At 41.1% G+C, this 21,943-nt stretch overlaps 1 protein-coding gene, 1 long non-coding RNA gene and 1 pseudogene across 2 annotated transcripts in view; 1 reads left to right on the forward strand and 2 right to left on the reverse strand.

The window, feature by feature from the left end:
• The window catches only part of RNF19A (ring finger protein 19A, RBR E3 ubiquitin protein ligase), a 58,094-nt gene extending 47,978 nt beyond the window's left edge, over positions 1-10,116 (reverse strand). The window contains exon 1 of the mRNA XM_004000019.5: positions 9,987-10,116. The gene's annotated coding sequence lies outside the window, so the exon portion shown is untranslated. The remainder of the gene's footprint in view (positions 1-9,986) is intronic.
• A 254-nt stretch (positions 10,117-10,370) lies between these two features.
• On the forward strand, positions 10,371-16,230 carry LOC109495914. The gene is made up of 2 exons (XR_002151637.3): positions 10,371-12,975; positions 16,062-16,230. It is a non-coding gene; the product is annotated as an uncharacterized LOC109495914 (long non-coding RNA).
• Positions 16,231-20,695: 4,465 nt separating this feature from the next.
• On the reverse strand, positions 20,696-21,337 carry LOC111558525 (annotated as a pseudogene).
• Positions 21,338-21,943: the final 606 nt, after the last annotated feature.

The following is a 21,943-nucleotide window of genomic DNA, read 5'->3' on the forward strand; positions in this document are numbered from 1 at the left end:
TAAAAAAAACAAAAGACAATTGGTTATAAATAGGCATATAAAGAGATTTTAATGCTATTACGTCATCTTCACTTAAAATGGCAATTACCACTGGAAAATGTTAAGTTTGTCATTCTTCATAGAGTCAATAGCAGTATCTCTATTTAAAACATAATGGACACAAAGAGATAAAATATTTGATGTCCAATGAGAAAGAATCAACAACGATGCTAGAAATACAGTCTAAATGCCTTTCAATTTGTGAATGTCTCCTCAGAAACGTGACCATATTATATGCAGCTCTAAGGAAATCTGGGTTCTATTTATTGCTACCAAGTGGTTTTGTGGCTTTGGTTTAGTAACAACTTCTCTGTATCATCTGTAAAACAGGGAAAACACAACTGTGGCAGAGATATTATATACTCACCTGTTTCATTTTCCTCCTGAGCACATATGAGGACCACATTTTCCATTCCATTTGTAGCTAGATGCAGTCATGTGTCTAGTCCTGACCAATGTGAGTTCAATGATGCATGCTCCTTCCAGAACTGGTCCCTAAATCTGCCCTTCAAACATCCTCTGAGGTCTCACTAGTAACTCTGGGGCGGACTCCAAGCAGGCCATAGGGGCAGCTGAGTCACGAGATGGAAGGAATCTGAATACCTGAGTCATCCACATGGTTTTTTGTGTGATGAGAAATAAACTCTTTCATTGTGCTCCACCATGAGATTTGGGGGTTATCTATTTCAGACACAATAATCTTACCTACCTTAGTGGGGGGAAGATACAATGAGGTAAAAAATTTAAAGTAGAAGATAAAATGAGGAAGGGATTTTTTTTTAATTTTTTTTTTAACGTTTATTTATTTTTGAGACAGAGAGACAGAGCATGAACGGGGGAGGGGCAGAGAGAGAGGGAGACACAGAATCTGAAACAGGCTCCAGGCTCTGAGCAGTCAGCACAGAGCCCGACGCGGGGCTCAAACTCACATACCACAAGATCGTGACCTGAGCCGAAGTCGGACGCTCAATCGACTGAGCCACCCAGGCACCCCGAGGAAGGGATTTTTAAATTCTATACAAATGTGGGGTAATGATAGCAACTATTTTTTTATATATATTTTAACGTTTATTTATTTTTGAGAGAGAGAGACAGACAGACACAAGCAGGGGAGGGGCAGAGAGAGAGAGAGAGAGAGAGAGACACACACACACACACACACACACACACACACACACACACACACACAAAAGAATCTGAAGCAGGCTCCAGGCTCTGAGCTGTCAGCACAGACAGGGGTTCAAACTCATAGACCAGGAGATCATGACCTGTGCCCAAGTCAGACTCTTAACCGACTGAGCCACCCAGGCACCCCCACAACTATTTTTTTAAATGTTTGTTTTTGAGAGAGGGAGAGACAGAGCATGAGTGGGGGGAGGGCAGAGAGAGAGGGGGAGACAGAATTGGAGCTCAGGCTCCACGCTCTGAGCTGTCAGTACAGAGCCAGATGCAGAGCTAAAACCCACGAACCAGGAGATCATGACCTGAGCCAAAGTCAGAGGCTTAACTGACTAAGCCACCCAGGCACCCCATGATAGAAACTTTTTATCCAGAAAGTAAAGCAGAAACTTTGGAGTCACTACATCTGGGTTCAAGTTCAGCCTCTGACACATATTAGCTAGGTGTGTGACATTGTGTTAAATTACTAAGACAGTTTCTTCAACTATAAAATAAGAACAATAATACCTATAGCCCACCAGATTATCATTAGGATTAAGTGAAATAACATATACAAAGAATCCAGCAGAGGGTATGGCACATATTAACCACTTAACAAATATTATCCAAACTATTACAAATATCTGAGAGGATGGCACAAACCACCTACTGGATAAAACTGTTGGAAGGATTGTAACACTTAAGGCTAGAAATAAAATGAAACAAATTCTTGGCTCCAAAGAGCTTTTCTAATGTAATCAGAAAAGTTAGGCTTTTGGTAGTTTAGAACACATCAGTATAATACATTAAATTCTCTAAGGTAAATATAAATAATGATTTTAGTCTTAAGTTTATATAGCTACAAACCTACCTCAAGTGATCGTTCTAATATTACAAGTGGGATAATTTCAGTTCAACTACTTATAAATGGGTGAAGTGGGGGTAACTGAAACAGATGATTAGCATAGGCACTATCAGTTTCCAGCAAAGTTCTTTAGAAAGACTCAAATACACTACCATGAGCTCTATCCTTAAAATAGTTTCTACAATTTCACAGAAAAAGAAACTAAAAGTTCAGAGTAAATGATTCCCATATACCACAAAGCTTCTCCAAAGAAGCAGTCCTTAAACAGCTTTACAAACATACACCTGCTACATTTATCTCTTAAAGCCTGTTAGTGATTGGGAGGTAGAACAGAATGGTACTTTGTGGTTTTAGTAATATTCATTACAAACAATACTCATTACTCAATCCATTACAAAAAGCAAGCCACTGCAGAAAGAAAAGGCATTATTCATTCCATTTTTCCAATTAAAAAAAAGATTAAAAACATTTTGGCTGGCTCATTCCAGACCCTCTTTGTTCAGAAAGGGAAACAATACATCAGTAGGGAAATAGCTGGGAAAGCATAATGCAAAATGCTGGGCATGACAGAGTGCCCAGAAACATTAAAAAGTTTTAAAATAGATTTTAAAAAAGATACCTAGGTGTCAAAATTTTTTGAACTGGTTAAAATACTCATTGCCACAGATCAACAGAAGGGAAATACTAACCTAGTCTGAAATCTTAATCTACTGTTTTGAATTTCAATGTCCTTATTTGAAAGTTGAAGTGATTGGACCAGATAATGTCTAAAAGACTATGATTCTAACATACAAATGTGTAGAGTTTTAATATACAGCATATTCCAGAGTGAAAAGTGGATAATTTAGACTGTAAGATAAAGAATTTTTGGTTTTGTTTTAAGAATGTCTCCAAATCCTCGGGCACCTGGGTGGCTCAGTTGGTTAAGCATTTATTTGACTCTTGATTTCAGCTCATGATCCCGTAGTTCATGCATGGGTTTGGGCCCAGCGTCAGGCTCTGTGCTGGCAGTGTGGACCCTACTTGGGATTCTGTCTCCCTCTCTCTTTCTGCCCTTTACCAACTCATGATCTCTCTCTGTCTCTCTCAAAAATAAACAAACAATAAATAATAAGTTATCTCCAAATTCTCTCAAATGTTAGTATACTCTTCTGCTTTAGTAAATCCAGTTGAATGAGTATAATCTTTGCCTTTCTGATAATCTTTTTCTAACCGATTAACATATTTTTTGAGACCAAATACAGAAGCACATAGGACACTGAACTGGAATTACTAAGTTGAACTGAAAGGCAGGATATAAGACTTCACTTGGTTTTACAACTCTCCCAATATGACTATGCTTCACTCTCTTACCCTGTCTATAAAACAAGGGAAAATGTGCTATCATCTATTTCACTGGATTAGTATTAAAGTATGTCTTTGAAACACTTTGAACCACTCAGACAAGACTGTTACAGAAGAGATTTTTTTCATTATTAGTAACTTATCATACCAAGTCTAAGTATAAAAACAAAAGAAAGAAGTTCCCATGAGACTACTGCATATGGGAAGTCCTCTTACCTCCTACATTGGAATCAGTTACAATTAATAAATCAACATAAGATGTTCTTATAATGCACAGAATCTGGAAAAGTGACTAGGCCCATTGCAGCACCAGATTTTAAATCTCTGATCTACATAAAAACTGCCTGAACTAATCTATCCTTCAGTTTTTGTTTATATGAATAACCAACATTTCTTAAATAGGCATTCTTAAAATCATGAAATAAGGAAGGTCCTTTGGAAAGAGGGGTAGGGACAGATAAATAGATGTGAATGGCGAAAATAAAGCCATTCAGAAAAGATATATTATGTACAGCACAAGATGTATTATGTGTATATAGCACAATGACTATTTTATCCAAATCAAGGGTGGCAGTGGTTCCCTAGTAAGAAGTTTTTCACAAATATAGCTAAATCAAATAGATGCTTCCTTACAGCTAGCAAAATACCCTTTAATTAAAAAAAAAAACAAAAAACTTAGGGTGGGAGGGAGGGGAGGGTGGGTGATGGGTATTGAGGAGGGCACCTTTGGGGATGAGCACTGGGTGTTGTATGGAAACCAATTTGACAATAAATTTCATATATTGAAAAAAAACTTAAACTATTATTATGGATGAATATCCTTTGCCTTTTTGCATAAACATAATACACTTTACTAATGTCCTTAATAAAAATTTCTGGAATCACGTAGTAAGTTGAACGGTGGCCTTCAAAAGAGATGTTCCCATCCTAGCCTGGAACCTGTTAATAATATCTCATTTGGAAAAAAATTTTATAATCACTGACCTAGAATGATTGTGGAGATAAGATACGAGTCAGGCCTTGAAAGAAGAGAAGGACCTTAGATAAGCAGAGAAGATGAAAAGGAGTATTCCAGACAGACAAATGCATAGGAAAAGTCATGGAGGTGAAAACTATCCACATTTTGTTAACATATTTACCAAATAGATCAATTGGCTGCAGTGTGGGGTTTTTTGGTAGTAGAATGGTGAGAGACTTAGGTTAGATTGTGGAAGGCTTGGAATACCATGAAAAATCTGAAATTTATCTGTGGGAAGCAAATGGTGATTTGTAAACAAAAAGACCAACGTAATCATTCAGAAACCAGGTGATTAATGAAATTTCAGTCTGGGAAAATAGAAAGTGGTCTGAGCTTTTGGCTCTACCACATTGTCCAACAGCACTTTCTGAAATGATGGAAGTATTCTAGACCTGCACTGTCCAATATGGTGGCCAGTAGCCACCTACAGCTATGGAGCATTTGAAATGGGAGTGGTGCAACTGGGGAACTGAAATTTTAATTTTTTAAAATGTTAACTAATTTAAACTTAAATAGCCCCATGTGGCTAGTGATGATATACTGGACTGAACAGCTCTAGAGTTTTCTCACTTATAAAATGCAAAGTGCAATGAGAACACTAGTGTCCCTAGGCTAAGTTCCACAGCCAAATAAAGTTGGTGCAGCATTCTGATAAAAGCAAACAGGTATTCAAGCAGATGCACCTGAGCATGACTAAAACAGTTCCAGGTTTGTAACCTTTTCATTTCACTCTTTGCATCTCCTTGATTTATTTAAGAGACCCACTCTGTCTCTTGCTGATTTTTCAAATTGGTCTTTAGGTTGATGTTTCCCATGAGTCTATAGTTAAATAGGTAAGGCATCTAATTTAATAGAATTTCTGTGGAAAGGAACAAACATTTCATACAAAAATGCCCCTAGAGCTATGCTGCCCAGTGTGAACACATACTGGAAAAAAGACAGTATGAATAAAAGAATGTAAAGGCACTCATTCATACATGTTGAAATGATAATATTTTGGATACACGGAGTTAAATAAAATATATTATGAAAATTAATACACCTGTTTCTCTTTAATTTAGCCAATAGAAAATCTTAAATTACATTTATGACTCACATTAAATTTCTCTTAGACAGCCCTGCTGTAGAGAAAGTTATGACACAGATACCTCACAATATACATACTTTATTCAGTTAGTACATACTTACTCAGCATCTATTATTGTCAAGCTTTATGCAACGTTCTGAGACTTTACCAGTGAAGAAAGAGAATGGTCCCTGCCATCAAAGAGCTTAAATTATCTCCTACACTTCTGCACATTTTACATATATTATCTCATTTGTGATAATGCATAAAGATAATTTAACTTTAGAATACTTTACCATTTGGGGGAGCAACGGTCAATGTATAACTAAGAAATTACAAAACAAAGATTCACACTAATGACTATTTTTGTGATACACTAGTTATATTACTATGCTATATAATATGTATCTGGAAGCCTAATACTATCACATTCCCAGTAGCTTCTCCTGGCTTCTTGATCCCTCCCTCTAACTAGTTTGCTCCCTCTTTATGGCTCACCTCTCTCAGACTGTCTCTTCGACTGGCAACCTGCCTGCTATTCACATTACAGCAGGGTTATTTATACTTCCAGGGGTCTCCAAAGAAGGAAAGAGGTTGAAAATGTAAGTGTACATAATTTCAAGCAGCCAACTTCAGTTTTTTGAACCCAAGACTGAGTTTAGAAGTTTCTTTTCAGCTTAAACTAGGTAATTTCTGTAGGACTTTGCTTTACAATTCAATGCACAAACTTATTTGAGGGCTGAAACAACTCATTAGTTTTGTTCTACTGAAGCTTTCACATAAGAAAACTCTCCCAAATAGGGCTTCAGAAACAAATTAACAAGTAGTATTTCTCTAGCAAATGATTTTTAAAATAAAATACTAGGTAACATCAATAGGTCAAGAATATATAGGATTTTAAGGCTAATGGCACAACTTTCAGGAAAATGTTACTAATAAACTAAATGTTCAGGTTTGACAGCTACAAAGAGAGCAAATACAAACAAAACTACTGTACTTTATCAAAAGGTGGCAATTTTTCCTAATTTAATAAAATATTACTAATATATGATAGTTATTGAGAAACAAAATGAAGTACCCAAGTTTTAACTACCCAAAATGATTTCACTGCCTTTTTTGGTTGAAGTCTACCAGCATCTGAAATACAGATGTGTTTAGGAAAGGAATACTATTCCTTGGTCTTTAGCTGTGTGCAGGTGTGGCTATATACATAGTTGTTTCAATGTTACACATCTGCTGCCAGCAAACAGAAAACTCACTTTATGATATTAAAAAAAAAAACAAACTGAAGAAAAATAATAATTACTCCCGATTGGGGGAAAAAAAAAAATCACCTAAGGAAAATGTAGCTATTCTCCTTAAGTAACTGGATTAGCCTTTTGCTAAAAAGGAGTCAAACCAAATTTAAGCTAACATACTTCATATATGATCATGGGTCCTCTCAATCATTAACTATTAGTGCTACCATGCCATCAGATATACAATGCAATCAAATACAAGTTTAGAAATTCAACTTCTGTTTGCCCTCCAGTCCAAAATGGCCTATCTTTTATACGGGCCCCAAACAATAAAAGAGCATAAAGTTTAGTGCAAAACCAGCCTGCCTTTGACAATCAACTGTCACTTGTTAGTAGCATCAGAAAAACAAGTAACGATTCCTGAGATTTCCTTTATAACTTCAAGATAGAATAAGTATAAGGAGGCAATTCAGATGTAAATGTAACAAAATTTATCCCCAGCTCACTCTTACTCTGTGCCCAGAACTAGCTTAGGGACTTTTACATGTTATCACAAATATTTGTCCTCCTCTTCCCCTTTGATAAATTCAGAAAATTACATTGTTCAGTCCTCAGTGCCCTCCAGATTAAAAAGAAAAACCAACAGGGGCGCCTGGGTGGCGCAGTCGGTTAAGCGTCTGACTTCAGCCAGGTCACGATCTCACGGTCCGTGAGTTCGAGCCCCGCGTCGGGCTCTGGGCTGATGGCTCAGAGCCTGGAGCCTGTTTCCAATTCTGTGTCTCCCTCTCTCTCTGCCCCTCCCCCGTTCATGCTCTGTCTCTCTCTCTGTCCCAAAAATAAATAAACGTTGAAAAAAAATATTAAAAAAAAAAAAACCAACAAAAAATAAAGGAAGAAAAGCAGGAGGATGGGAGATGGTTACAAACCAAAGAAGTTCTGTGATAAGCCTAAATTAAGTTAACAGATAAAATCAGAACCCGCCATAATATATGAGATTCTTTCAAATGTTAAAAAAGTTTGCTTCAAATTACCTATATTTAATTCTATCTAACAACCTCATTAGAATAGTATCTTTCAATCTGATCCCATTAAAGAGAGGTGGCCCCAAGGTGTCTTACATTCAAACTGCAAAAAAAATTACGACTTTCCCTACTTCAAATTTACGAGGTGCATTTATTTTCCGTAAAATGAAGGATCTTTAAAAACAGATACTGATCTTAGTATCTTTCATACGTTAGGTGGAAAAAAATATGGTTTCATTTAGTCAAGTAGAAAAGCACCCCAAATTCTACAAATCACCACCAAAATTTTAAAAAGAAATTAAAACAGTGGTTAGAGGACAGTAAATTGGGACTGCTCTTTATATAAACTCTAATCTTCAACTCGGGCCTTCCCCAAATAAAACAACAGTATTTTAAGCAGCTACTATCTGAAGACTTGGGCTGTGTTTCAATTCCTGAAACAAGCTGCAGTTTTAAAAGTTAATCTTACTAGAATCCTCCTGGAAGTCAAAGATATTGAAAAAAATACTTTAACATCAGATGCCAAAGCAGAATTACTGTTCCCTCAGCAAGACACCTTGCGGTGACATTAACAGTTTCCACGGAGGCATGAAATTTAAACTTCAGTTATACTGTATACAGTCATTTTCAAGGAGAAGATTCAACAAAGAAAAAGGTTTTGTTGTTGTTGTTGTTGTTGCATAATTTGATGAAGCCCCAAGACTGAACTCCAAATCTTTACCATGGAATTGCAACTGGCAAGGAAAGAACATTTGAAAATAAGAGTTAACAATAGATCATCGCCATTTTCTACACAGAGAGAAGTATTTACATTTTAATTCCGTTCAGGCAGCTGGGTGCTAAGGACGCAGAAAAAGGCAAATATGGTAACAGCTTCAATTACAAACAGACGTGGAGAGCTGCCTATTAAGACGGTTAATGGCAAAACTGAAAATGAAAACAAGGCATACCGTCACACTTCCCATAACCAAGAGTCAAGGCAATCTAGGTTAAACTCATAAAAAACGAATAAGCCATATTCTCACAAAAAGAAAAAGAGAGAAGTGGGACTGAAAGAAAAGATCACGATCATTTCAAGGCAGCCAGTCAGGGGGAAAGACTGCTTGCTGCCTCCACTGTTTACTAATATTTAAAACTAGCATTTCCAGTCAACACCTGGGTTTGAAAATCGCAGCAGCACGGAAAGGCTGGGTCCTTTCCGACGTAAACCCAACAGAACATTCGGCAACGTTTTGCATAGTAAATACTGCCCAGAATAAAGCATTGTTCGCGTATTTCCACCTTTAAAGACCAAAGAGAAAAAAAAAAAAAAAAAAAAAACGAAGACCCTTCTTTCTCCCATAAATAGCCTTCACCCCTCTCTCCCTTCTTTTACTTATCGCCCTTGCCGCGGGGTTAATGAACCCTAAACTTCTTTCTCTTCTTCCCATTAATGGAAACGGGGGGAAAGAGCAACGAGAGAGGGGAAGGAACCCAGATGACAGGAAAAACTGGAAATCATAACCAGTGGCGTTTCTTCCTGGGCGAAGGCTAGGAACTCCGTGAAGGTTTCGCGTGACGGAGACAAGCCTGGAAGACCCCTATTAAACCCCTGTTAACGTATCTTCTGAGCCCACCGCGACACCATGTTTCGTCTCATTTCTGCTTCTGAAGGGGGTGGCAGTTCCCCCGGATGAACCTTCACGGGCGCACGCCTCCCCTTCCCTAAAGCCCCCGCAGCAGGGGCTGGGGGGCTGTGGCCCCCGCTCCGAATTTACAGCGAGGCCCGGAAATCGGTCCCGTTAGAGCCGATTTCACCCATCAGGAATGCGCTCCACCCCCGCTGCCTCCCCGCGGCGGCCGCCCTCGGTGTCGGCTGCTTCAGGGGCCCGGGAAGTGCTGCAGGGGAGCGCCGCTCTGCCCGTCACAACACTGCTGGGTCGGCCGCCGACTCCACAGACTGGCCGGGCCGGGAGAGCAGAGCTCGGGCGGAGCCCGAGCGGCCGAGGGGGCGCCAGCGCCGGGCGGGGGACGCGGAACCAGCCCCAGGCCTGACCCCCAGGTCCAGGACCGGCCCCGGCCTCGGCCCCGGGCTGAGCCCGAGAGGCGGCGCCTTTCCCGTGGGATTTCTGAATCCATTTCCGTCCCGGGAAGGGGCGCGAGGGCAGCGGCCGTGCCGGAGCGCCTCGGGTCGGAAACGGGAGCCGCCCCTGCCCTCCTTTACCCGGGCGCAACCTCTTCCCGTGCCCGCCCGTACCTTCAACTCCTCGGAGCGGCGGTGGGCGCCGGAGTGCGGGTGAACAGGCCCATCTCCCGGCGGCAGCGGCAGAAGCCGAAGGAAGTACGGAGGAGGTTTCCTCAGACCCGCCGAGACGCCTCTCAGCTGGGGCGGAGGGAACGCAGAGGAGGGGTCCCGAGGGCCGCTTTCCCGAACTCCTCCTCCGCAGTCCTGTCTTGACGGCTGTTCCCGGGAACCAGCGCCACAACTGCCATTCTCCCCCTCCTTCAGCCCCCGCTGTCTCCGCCTCCTCCTCCCACTCCTTCCTCCCGCCCCCGGCCCACCCAGCCCCGCCCCGCCCCGCCCCGCCCCGCTCCGCTCCGGCGCGCTGCCCGCGTGCCGTGCGTCATGGCGTCACGCCCACCGGGCCCGCCGCGGGCGGCTCTGGGACGCTGTCGTTAGCTCCGGCGCGTTGGCCCCGGCTGGTCTCGGCGCGCCCCGCCCGCGACCGGGTGGCCGGGAGGGCAGCCCCTCGCTTGTCCTCTACGCGGGCCAGTCAGCCGTCCTTTCTGCCCCTGGGCCCGCAGCACTTCGCCCTTAGCGGGGCAGGTGTCTCCTAAGAGAATGGGTGGGGTGGCCGGATCTGCCCCCTAGGTGATGGGGGATGCTGGACTCGAGGACCCTGGCTTTTTGGTGTTTCGCACGCCATAAATTATTCGTTTCTTTGTGTTCTCACGGTTCACCTGCTAGATTGGCAACCCCAGGGAAAGCAAGGCCGGGATGTTGCTGCAAGTTTCTGCCGCTCCCCGAGTGAAATGTTTTCCCCTCCTGTGGCTGCGCCCCCACCCACTCGTTCTTACAGTTTTAAGCAGGGGCTGCTAGCAACAGCGCTTAGCTCAATGTGAGGGTGCAGAGAATATCTGCCACCCTCCTCTTCCCTTCCCCCATCACTTAATTTCACAAAGTCGCTTAAGTATTCAGAATTCATACTTCAGTACTTACTGATACATTCTGAATTACTTTAATCCAGCTTTATCTGTTCCATCCCCTCTTATCCTTTAAGCCAGTCATGCCCCCTTTAAATTTTTTAACCTGCACATGATTTAGTATCAGTTCTTTTTAGTTGAATAAACATTCATTGCAGACCTGGTCCATTCCCTCATAGTTGATTTCTCTACAAGATTCCTTGGCATATTGAGAAATGGAATGTTATGGATGCTGGACAGAATGTCCATTTGCCATCTGTTACTTAACAAAATATATCACCCTATCTATTCTTGTTTTAGTGTGTCTGTCCAATTTAAATTAGAAACAAACCAAGGAGCCATGGTGTTTCAGACGGTACTTGGTAGCTTTGGTAACCCAGTAAATGTTTACCAATTAGAAAACTAAACAAGCAAGGCAGTTAAGCCCAAGTATTTTTTTTTTACCACAAATCTTGAAAGAAGTAATGATGAATATGTTTATTTTCATGTATTGGAAGTTTTAAAGCTGTTTTATACTCCTTGAAGGCTGCCTACCATTTAATCAATGGGATACTTTGTACAAGTAGTACCAGAATAGTAAGTTAAATGGATTTATGGAACAGTATTCATACATAATATAATCCTTGAGAATGTATCAACATGTTGAACATTTAAGAACAGATAGGGCAATGGCTTGAAAGGAGGTTTTGAGTAAAGAGGCTGTGCAAAGTGGAAATGGTCTTGTACTCTGTACATTGTCATATTTTCCAGAGGTGCCTTTTCCTGCTTGTCTTCTTGAAAGCTGGAGGGATTTCCTACTCTTCACTAAGGCAACATAGATATATTAAAAAACAAATATTTATTGAACATCTCCACTTGAATCCCCATGGGTACCTCAAACTCGGCCTGTCCAAGACAGGATTTCTCTTTTCCTCTAAGCTTGTGTGTCTCATTCACCCAGGCCCAAGCCAGAAATCGAGGATTCTTACCAAGCACCCTCCTTTCAGTCACTTCCAATTCATAATTAAGCATCCCTGTTAAACATTCCTGCACTCTCCCTTCTATACTCTCCTTCGGCCTTTAAGGCAGTGATTTCTACTTTGCACATTAGAATCCCCTGAGGAGCTTTAAAAAAACCCTGATGCCCAGGCTGCCCCTGCCAATTAAGTTAGTATCTCTGAGGTTGGCACTCAAGCATCAGGATATTTTTTTTTAACTCTCCAGGTGATTCTAGTGGTTGAAAACTATTGCTAGGGCCTCATCATTATTCACCAGATTACTGCAAAGGCATAATAATTGGCCCTAGGTGCCTTGAATTTTGGCAGCATTGTCCCTTCTTTCCCTACTGTCTTCTAATTCATTCAAAATCAATTCAATAAATATTTATTGAGTGCCTATTATGGGGGGGTCCCAATATAGCAATGAAAAAGATAGCCCTTGTATCTGGTCTCATAGTCTGGGGGAGTGGGGTGGCACAGTTGGGGGGAGGAAGAAAAAAAACAAAGAAATAAAGGAAAGGAAATAAATTTACCCGTGTAACATATAGAAACCAGGAAGGCTGTTACCTTAGTTTGGTGTCTCCAACTAAAGTCTACTCCTCTGACATTTGAGCTGGGTTCTACAAGACAAGAGGAGGCAAACAAGTGAAGGGATGGGAAAGGTAGAGGAAACAGTAGGTGCAAAGGTCCTAGCCAAAGTTGCCAAGTTTAAGGCAGCTAGAGACTGAAGCATAATCAGGACGAGGGAGTAGAACATGGAGTTAAAGAGGCAGGAGGAAGCCAATTATGTAAGACATTTTGAGGTCATCATAAGGAGAATTCTAAATGGTTGGTATGATATATGATTAGACACAATAGATTTTCAAGTGGAGAGACACCTGATTTACCTCTGAAAAGGATCATTCTGGTTGCTCTGGGGACCACATTCTGAATGGCAGAGCAAGAATGGAAGCAGGGAGACCAATTAGGAGGCTACTTCAAGAATCTAGGAAAGAAATCATAGTTCTTTGAACCAAGGTGGAGACGAAAGAGGATGGTTCCAGTATTTGTTTAGAGGCAGAATTGGTAAGACTTGCTTAGAATGGAGTGAAAGCAGGGATGAGAGGAAGAGAACAGGGTTACAATAACAGCTGCTTTTTACTGAATACATGTTACCTGACAGGCATTGTTCTAAGTGGTTTATAAGTATTCAGCCATTTAATAATCACAAGAGTCCCAAAAGATAGGTGCTATTCTTTTTAAAAAAAATTTTTTTTAATGTTTATTTATATTTGAGAGACAGAGAGAACAGGGGAGGGGCAAAGAGAGACAGAGACAGAATCTGAAGCAGGCTCCAGGCTCTGAGCTGTCAGCACAGAGCCTGACGCAGGGCTCGAACTCACCAGCCAGGAGACAATGACTTGAGCTGAAGTCAGATGCTTAATGGACTGAGCCACCCAGGCGCCCCAAAAGATAGGTGCTATTCTTACCCCATTAACAAATTAGTATCTGAGGCTTGAGGGTAAGTAATTTGCTCAAAGTTACATAGCTGGTAAGTGGCAGAACTGGGATTTGGACCATGCAGGCAAGTTAGTCTGACTCTAGAATTCATATTCTTTTTCTACCCCAACCATAGCCCCCTCCATTGGTGTCAACGGTCAAAGTGAAATTTTCATCCACATTAAACTACTTAGGGTACCATAAATCCTTTCTCTTCCCTTCACTTCTCTCCTCCTTCTTCTTTCCTCCCTCTCTGTTACACATGAGCATTTACTTTTCTTTGCACGTGTTGTCTACTATACCTAGAATGCCCTAGAATGCCCTCTCCCCTCTCCTTCCCTTCCTGGCTCAATGTAGCAACCTTTGCTGGTCCTTACAGGCTACGTCAGGCCCACCTTTATGGCTCCATAGCAACCCTGTGCTTACCTCCATAATTTTCTATGTAAAGTGCTTCATCCTTATTTGTAGGTCTTTCCCACTAAACTTTGAAGGCAGGTAACTTAATGCCCAATACATAAGACAGAGAGCAAGGAGGTTTTCTCTGGTCATTGGGAGATACAAATGTGGTAATGCATTGTCCTTGCCTTCAAGAAGCTTGTAAACTTAACAAGGAAACAGACACATAGAAAATCACTCTCTAATACAAGGACCAAAGGTATCATAGAAACAACATGTTATAGGACAGGACATTGGAGGCAAGAAAGTTGGTTTGAAGGTTCTGCTGGGGAAAAAAAATGCAACCAGAAATGGGATCTTGGGGCTTTATTCTCCACCATCATTTAATATGGCTTGGGGAGGCAGCCTTGGGACCTCATCCAGATAGACTTGGGAGATTCTTGGTTGCCACAGTTGATTCACTGGAATGTGCTACTTCCTGACTTCTCACTTTTACCTGTCCCTATGTGAATAAGTGTATTGATCTCCAGTTTGTTCAATTCCCTTTCTGGCAAGGTCAGAAATTTCTTCTTATGCAAGTCCCTCCTTTTTCTCATGTGTGAGGCTTCAGAACTTGGGTTCTAGCTGTGGGACCTTGGGAAAGTTACTGAACTCCTATGACCCACAGGGTTGGGCCCAGTGTGTAAGGCGTGAGGGTTTTGCCCTGCATTACCACAAGGGGTGTCACTGACATAGACCACACTGTGGTCGTAGATCACACATGGGTGCGCTTCATAGTAGGCCTTCTCAACATGACCCATCATGAAATAGGGGGAAAATAGTACCTACCCCATTGAGTTGTTCTCAGAACTAAATGAGTAAATGTAGATACAGCACTTAAGCTTGGCATGTAGTAAATCATCAGTAAATGTTAGCTGCTATTACAAGGTAAAGGGAAGCCGGCTAGAGTGGGAATTAATCCAGCTAGGATTTTAAAAGTGGGGTCATCTGTGTCCCTGCTTGGGTGGTTCTCTTCATTGTTAGGACCATAGAGGGAATCTGGAGAGGAAAGCACTTTTCTCTTCCAAATTGAGGACCTAGGACCCTCAGGGGAAAAATCCTTCAGGTGGCTGAAAGCTGAGTTGCTCTGATCCACCAATTCCTCCTGCCCCATCTCTCGCTCACCACCTTCCACACGGAAATGGCACCATATACTCCCCAAAGCCAGCCCAAGCCACTCTTTCTTGTGGAAAGATTAGACTCCCTGAAGGGCTATGAATCAGCCTTTAGGGTGGTATTTCTCAAAGTGTAGGCTAGAACCATTATTGCTAGAATCACATGGAGCACCTGGTAAGATAAATTCCTGGGTTCTATCTCAGACTTAACAGAATCATTATCTGTGAGATGGTAGTCCTGGAATCTAGTTTTTAACAAGCTCTCCGGGTAATTCATACTACATGTTTGAGAACTACAGCTTAAGTGCTTCAGCCATTATGACAATATCCCAGCTTCAAGCAGTTTTCTTTCACAAGATCTCTCATTAGACTCCTTAGGAGGGAGGGTATCTCATTCCTCTTCAGGGGACCCATCCAGTTGTCTATAATCTGGTTCATTCTCCCTCCCCCCCATTATCAGAAATGGTATCTCCTTTAACTTTCTCTTGGTAGAGACTGGAGCCTCAGGCCACCATTACCCATTGTTTATTCCAGTCTTTCTTAATTACCTTCCCTATTTGACTGATTCATGAGTTACCCTACTCTGAGCTGGTGACCTGGGCTAGAAACCCCCAGAACCCCTTATAACTAGAGCTGGTTAGACTCACTCTATGTTGGACAGGGTACGTTTGGCTGACTAGGTCCAAAGTGATGTGTTGCACTAGAAGCAGGATATCAGTGAGTGATGAGTAAGGACTTAGAATGACCACATGTCCCAGTTTGCTCAGGAGATCCCTGGCTTATACCTGTTGTGGGGGCTTAATTATTAATGGTACCCCTTTCACTCTCAAAGAGTCCTGGGTTAAATTATCGTCATCCTGATAACAAGCCTCATGTCAAGACCAACAGTTGCAATGCTTTAGCCCTTGGGTTGTGCCTAGACCACCCCCTTCCTACTCTCCCAGCCGCCAATCCAATGGCATAGTTCCTTCTTCTCAGATTTCCTTAATGAATTTACTTTGGTGTAATACTTTGGACTTACATTAAGGGATTTATAAGAAAGCACCATGAAAATTGTTGCTATATTTACTCTCTCTGACTGTATCTGAAGATTTTTTTTTTTTTTTTTTTTTTTGGTTTTAGCACCTGGAATAGCTGTGTTTCCCCTGTTTATTATCCCCATTTGTTTTGTCTTCTGGATACCTGATGGAACTGACAGTATTTCTCTTGGACATGAGGAAGCTTAGACCTATGTATGTGGCCTCCTTCTGGTCTGTATATGGATTAAACAGAATGCACTTTACACGCTTAACTTACTCTTTTTCTTTTAATTTTTAAAATTTTATTTTAGAGAGAGAGAGCATGAGGGGAGAGAGACAGAGGGAGAGAGAGAGAGGAGAGAGAGAGAGAGAGAGAGAGAGAGAGAGAGAGAATCTTAAGCAGGCTCCACACTCAGCATGAAGCCTGAGGTGGGGCTCAATCCCATGACCCTGGGATCATGACCTGAACCAAAACCAAGAGTCAGATGCTCAACCAACTGAGCCACCCAGACACCCCATACTTAACTTACTCTTGACTTGAGTCCTCTGTTTCCATTTCTTCACTAACTTGAGATTTAATTTCTCTGGTGCTACATTATATGTATCTGTAACCCATCTTTTATCCTTTTTGAAACAAGGCAGGTATAAAAAATGTTTATGAACACATTCTCACAAACAAACTGGTACTAATTGCTAGTTATATAACTGAAAGAGATTATTTTAAAATGTATACAATGAATAATTTCCTCACTTCAAAATATAGCATTAACAAAATGAATAGCTTTTTAAGTAATGCTGGATTTAGCATTATTCAACTGCGTTCTTATCTAGCAAGCGAAAGATTCAAACGAAAGCAAATGAACCAAAGATTAGATTAATTTTCAAGCTGAACTATTTTTAGATATGACCCAGAACCTTATACAAATAATGTAATGAGGAACACTCACCTATAGAAACCGCATAGCCCAATTAGACTCTATTCAGGGGTGTTTACCTTCGTAATGAAATTCTCTGCTGTTGGACATGAAGAAAGGGAGAGGAAGGGGCAGGTCAGGGAATCAGATTTGAGAATGTACATTCCAGATAATAATGATCCATGAAGAGGAGTCTTTGGCCAGAAGTATGTGGCCTGTAACAGTCTCCAGACAATTATTCTTACTGCTGGCCTCGATAATATTGCAGGAGTTGGGACAGGGAGCCATATAACATAAAACAACATAAAGAAATTCACCTTAATGAAATTACTGAGAAATACATTTTTTACAACTAGTTTATTTGGGAGATTGTGCTGAATTTACAAGACTTAAAGTTATATGGACAGTATGGATAGTACAGTGTATTATTTTATGGATAAATTAGGCATCTAGTTAAATGTGCTTCAAAAAAATTTCGCCCCAAGTTTATGGAAAGCATGCTAAATATAGTGATTTCTGCCCCTTATCAGCATAAATATACCCATTTATCTTTCTTTAATTACAAAAATTTGCAGAGAATATGGGAACCTGTGTAACTCCTAAAAGAACAAATGTTAACGTTTTCTCATATTTGTATTCCTTTTCAAAGCAAAAGAAATGAAACATTATAGCATTGAAGCCTCCTTTGTTACTCCTCCCAGCGCCCCCCCACCCCCCTTCCATTTCTCTCCTCCCAAGGTAACTGTTATCCTAAAAGTTTTACCCTTCTGGCTCACATTGTTATCCTTTTATGATATAAGTGCATATTCACAAATAACATATTCTGTTGTTTTATATTCTAAATATAGTTTTTGCTGAGCAACATTTTTACATAAATGGTATTGTACCAAACGTATCATTCTACCTGCCTTCTTTTTTTTTTCCTAATCAACATTGTTTCCTACCCATGTTGATACATAGAAATCTATCTTATTCATTTTAGCTGCTTAATAAATGAGTTTTCTTATACATGTCTCTTTTTGCACATATGGGAGACTTTCTCTAGAGTATATACCTTGAAGCAAAATTACTGAAGACACTCTTTTGAAACTTGAAAAATACTACAGACTGTCTTGTGGCTGTCCTCTGCTCTGATTATACCTGTAGGTATTAATAGTTAGTGGGTGAAAAAAGTAGGCATGTGTATTTGAATTCTCAGGGCTCTTCCCGTAAAAGTTCTAAAATTATTAATACAGGGAGATGAATGTCCATAAATCAAAGTTCCTATATGTCTATTCCCTCATCTTTATAATGAGGGTAATAAAAGTACCTCCTTCTTAGAATTTCTGCGATAATTAAATGAAGGAATAAGTGTAAAGCATTCAGCACCTGGCACTTAGTAATAGCTCAGTAAATATTAGCAATTATCAGTAGTGTTATTTTAAGATGAGTGGATACTGGATTCAGTGGCTTTTATTTGAAGATAGTCTGTCACAGACAGAATTTTAAGGAAGAAAGAAAGTATTATCCCCCCTGCAATATCATTTTTGAAAGTTTTATCTTTACGTTTTCCTTTTCCTTTCAAATTGTGTTTAGTATTTTTGGCAGAATATAGCACTGAAACAGTAAGAAGATCCAAGACATTTAAGCAGGGAGAAAACAGTAGGAAAGGTGACTAAGTATAAACTAACCCCTGCTGGCCGTGGACAGCCTGTTTTTGCAGGTGCCATCCTCCCACTTTTTTTTGCCTTCCCTTCTGTTCAATGGTATTGTCAGGAAACTCATCAGCAATTAACAAAAGCAATTCTGTTTCTAGGGTGGTTTCAATTTAAAAAATCCCATCTACCTTTGCCAGGGGAATCCCATCAGAAATGTCAGGAGAAGAGGTATTTAAAAGTTAACTTCCTGGCAAATGTGGTCAGAATCCAAAATGACTGATTAAAAGCCTGTGTGATGTCAAAAGGCGGACGAGCAATGACATGTAATACCTTGAATACATCAGCTGATATTTGGGGTTAGAGGGAACAATTTGTTACCTTACCCAAACGGATACTTGGGAGTTTTCAAAACAACAACAAACCCCCCAAAACAAAACTATCACAAGTTTGGAGCTAAAATAACTGTGCTGAGCCAACATTCCTATCAGTGATCAAAGAGAAAAAGATTTTAAAATAGTTGAATAACGAAGCAAAGGAGAAATATATCCGAAGTGTCAGGGCTAGCAATCTGTATTCAATTTCAAATTGCTTCTGGGAGTTTTATATCCTGTGATAAAATCAAAACTTTTAAATAATATATCGCAAGGACATGAGGGGAAAACTGAATAATTACTACAATGCTGTGATTTTGAGATGGTGTTGTTCAAATAAAGATTCCCTCACACTAAAATTGTATTATCATTTATTTTTACCAAGAAGAGGAAGATGCCCACGGGTGTCTGGGTGGCTCAGTCGGTTAAGAGCCTGACTCTTGATTTTGGCTCAGGTCATGATCTCATGGTTCATGGGATCAAGCCCCGTATTGAGCTCTGTGCCGACAGCACAGAGCCTGCTTGGGATTCTTTATCTCCTCCTCCCTCTGTGCCCCTCTGCCACTGGTGCTCCCCCTTTCTCTCTCAAAATAATTAAACATTAAAAAAAATAACAGGAGGGTTTCCAATCCAGATTTTGTACACTGTTGGTTCCATACATCACAGGAGCTATTTTAAATGATCTTCTCAGGGTTTCAGTGTTGAATAGAGGAGGAAATAATTTCATAGCAAGCATTCGAGGATTTAGAAACAATACTTGAGACATTCTGTTTTCAGAAGTACAAATCTGCAACGCAATCAAATTCAAGGACTGATGACTAATGTAAATGGTCAATTGCCAGGAGGTAATTCTTTTGTTTCCACTTTAATATTTTACTGATTTATAGACCCAATAGGAACACGTGTAGAGTTTTTGTTTTTCTTTAAAATGAACAATGGATTCCCCTGAAATATTACATTTAGAAGACGTACGTAGGAAGTCTGGAGGAGAGAGGAAGTTCCTTTCATTTTCTTCTCCTTCCAGTGCCTACGCCAACCTCACTCCCATCTAACAATGAGTACTGTTTTCTCTTAATTAGGCTTCTAATGTAACTTTGCATTAATTTTTCACAAGTGAAGAATTAAGAATTTGCAACCTGAGAAACCTAAGTATATGTGTATATGTATTTGCATAATGTCATAAAAAATCAAAACAAATAAAATAGAACCTTATAATGTGACATTTCAGTAAGAGATGATAAGAAAACTAATTCAAAAGATTCATCTTTCAAAAAGAAAATCCTAGAGAAGAAAATATGTTTGCTGTTAAAGGCGGAGAACTTAAAACTGAAGGGTCTTAGCAGAGGGTTTGATTTTCAGGTCTTCCAAAGAAGCAAACCCACGGTCATTCTGGATCTTGACTTCCTGTATTGTATCTGCTAATCTGTCCCTCTGTTTGACCTGACCAGTTCCATGGTCTTTGATTCTCGTCAGACTGTCACCTCTGGGCCTTTTCCTCTCAGTGACCTCTGGACAAGATACATGTACCTAGGAATTTCATTCTAGTTTTCTGCCCTCAGCAGCTTCAAATCTCCAGCCTGTCTCCTGGGTCCTTAAGCCCAGTATTTACCAGATCTCTGCTTCATCCTACAGCACAGAATATAGAACATAACTAACTGATAGATTTTCCGATCATTGTTATCAACCCCAATATTGCAGAAAATATCTGCGGATGTTTATGATGGTTTATATCCAAGTATTTATATATGTTGATATACAGAGAAAAATTAGGATAGCCCACAAGTACTTTTTAAATTTTTTATTTAATTTTTTTTCTGAGCACTCTGGTTTTCCCAAAGAGTCTTTTTGGGCCTACCTCCGGACAGGGAGGCTCTGCATCTAAAAATACATGTTGGGCCTCTTGGCGGTGCAGCATGGCTTGTGCTGGGGACGCAGGACCCAGTGGGGCAGCGGGAACTCGATCTTGGAGTCCCGGAACTGCTGGGCTGAGGGTTGGTGGCACTTGCTGGGTGCGATCTCCTCCACCTTCGTGATCTGGATCCAGTGAGCCCGGCGCGGTGTGGAGCGCCCGCCCGTGTCTCAGTAGCGCTGGGTGACAGCGCCTGCCGCGGTCGGTTCCGGTACTGCCGTACTGGTTGTGGGAGCCCCTGCGGGAGTCAGAGCACAGCCAGGTGCTGAAGTCCCTCACTCTCAAGGGGGATTTCTCCAACACCTGTCCACAGTGGACGATTTCCCCCAAGACTTCTTCATCTTCTTCAGCTGAGACACAAAGCACCAGAAGCGGAACTTGGCGACATGATTAGGCGCAAAGATTCATAAGCGATAGAGGGGCAGAGTATGGCATTTGGGGATGGGCAGGAGGCACCCCACCACCTTGTAGTCTCACAGCATGCCCCAGGCCTTCAGGGTGCTCTCTTCGCTCCTGCCCCCAAGCAAGAAAAGACTAGGATAGCTCATAATTTTAATGCACATAACACATGTCAATCATGTCTTTAATTTCCTTCCCTCTCTCCTCCCTTAAAAAAATTCTGGGGTGTCTGGGGGGCTCAGTCGGCTAAGCATCTGACTTTGGCTCAGGTCATGATCTCACCATTTGTGGGTTTGAGCCCTGCCTGGGGCTCTGTGCTGACAGCCCAGAGCCTGGAGCCTGCTTTGGATTGTGTCTCCCTCTCTCGGCCTCCCCCACTTGCTCTCTCTCTCTCTCAAAAACAAACATTTAAAAAATTTTTTAAAAACGCACTTATTTATTTATTTTGAGAGAGAGAGAGCATGAGCACAAGTGGGAGATGGGCAGAGAGAGAGAGAGAGAGAATCCCAAGCAGGCTTCATGTTGTCAGTGCAGAACCCAATGCAGGGGTCAGTTTCATGAACCATGAGATCATGAGCTGAGCCAAAACCAAGAATCTAACATTCAACCAACTGAGCCACCCAGGCTCCCTACATTGGTGTTGTAAAGGGACTCATTGCTGAAAGAATAAAATCATACCATTTGCCGCAACATGGATGGAACTGGAAGGTATTATGCTGAGTGAAATAAGTCAGTCAGAGAAAGACAGATATCCT

Source organism: Felis catus, chromosome F2 (assembly GCF_018350175.1).
Source record: "Felis catus isolate Fca126 chromosome F2, F.catus_Fca126_mat1.0, whole genome shotgun sequence".
NCBI classification, from domain to species: domain Eukaryota; kingdom Metazoa; phylum Chordata; class Mammalia; order Carnivora; family Felidae; genus Felis; species Felis catus.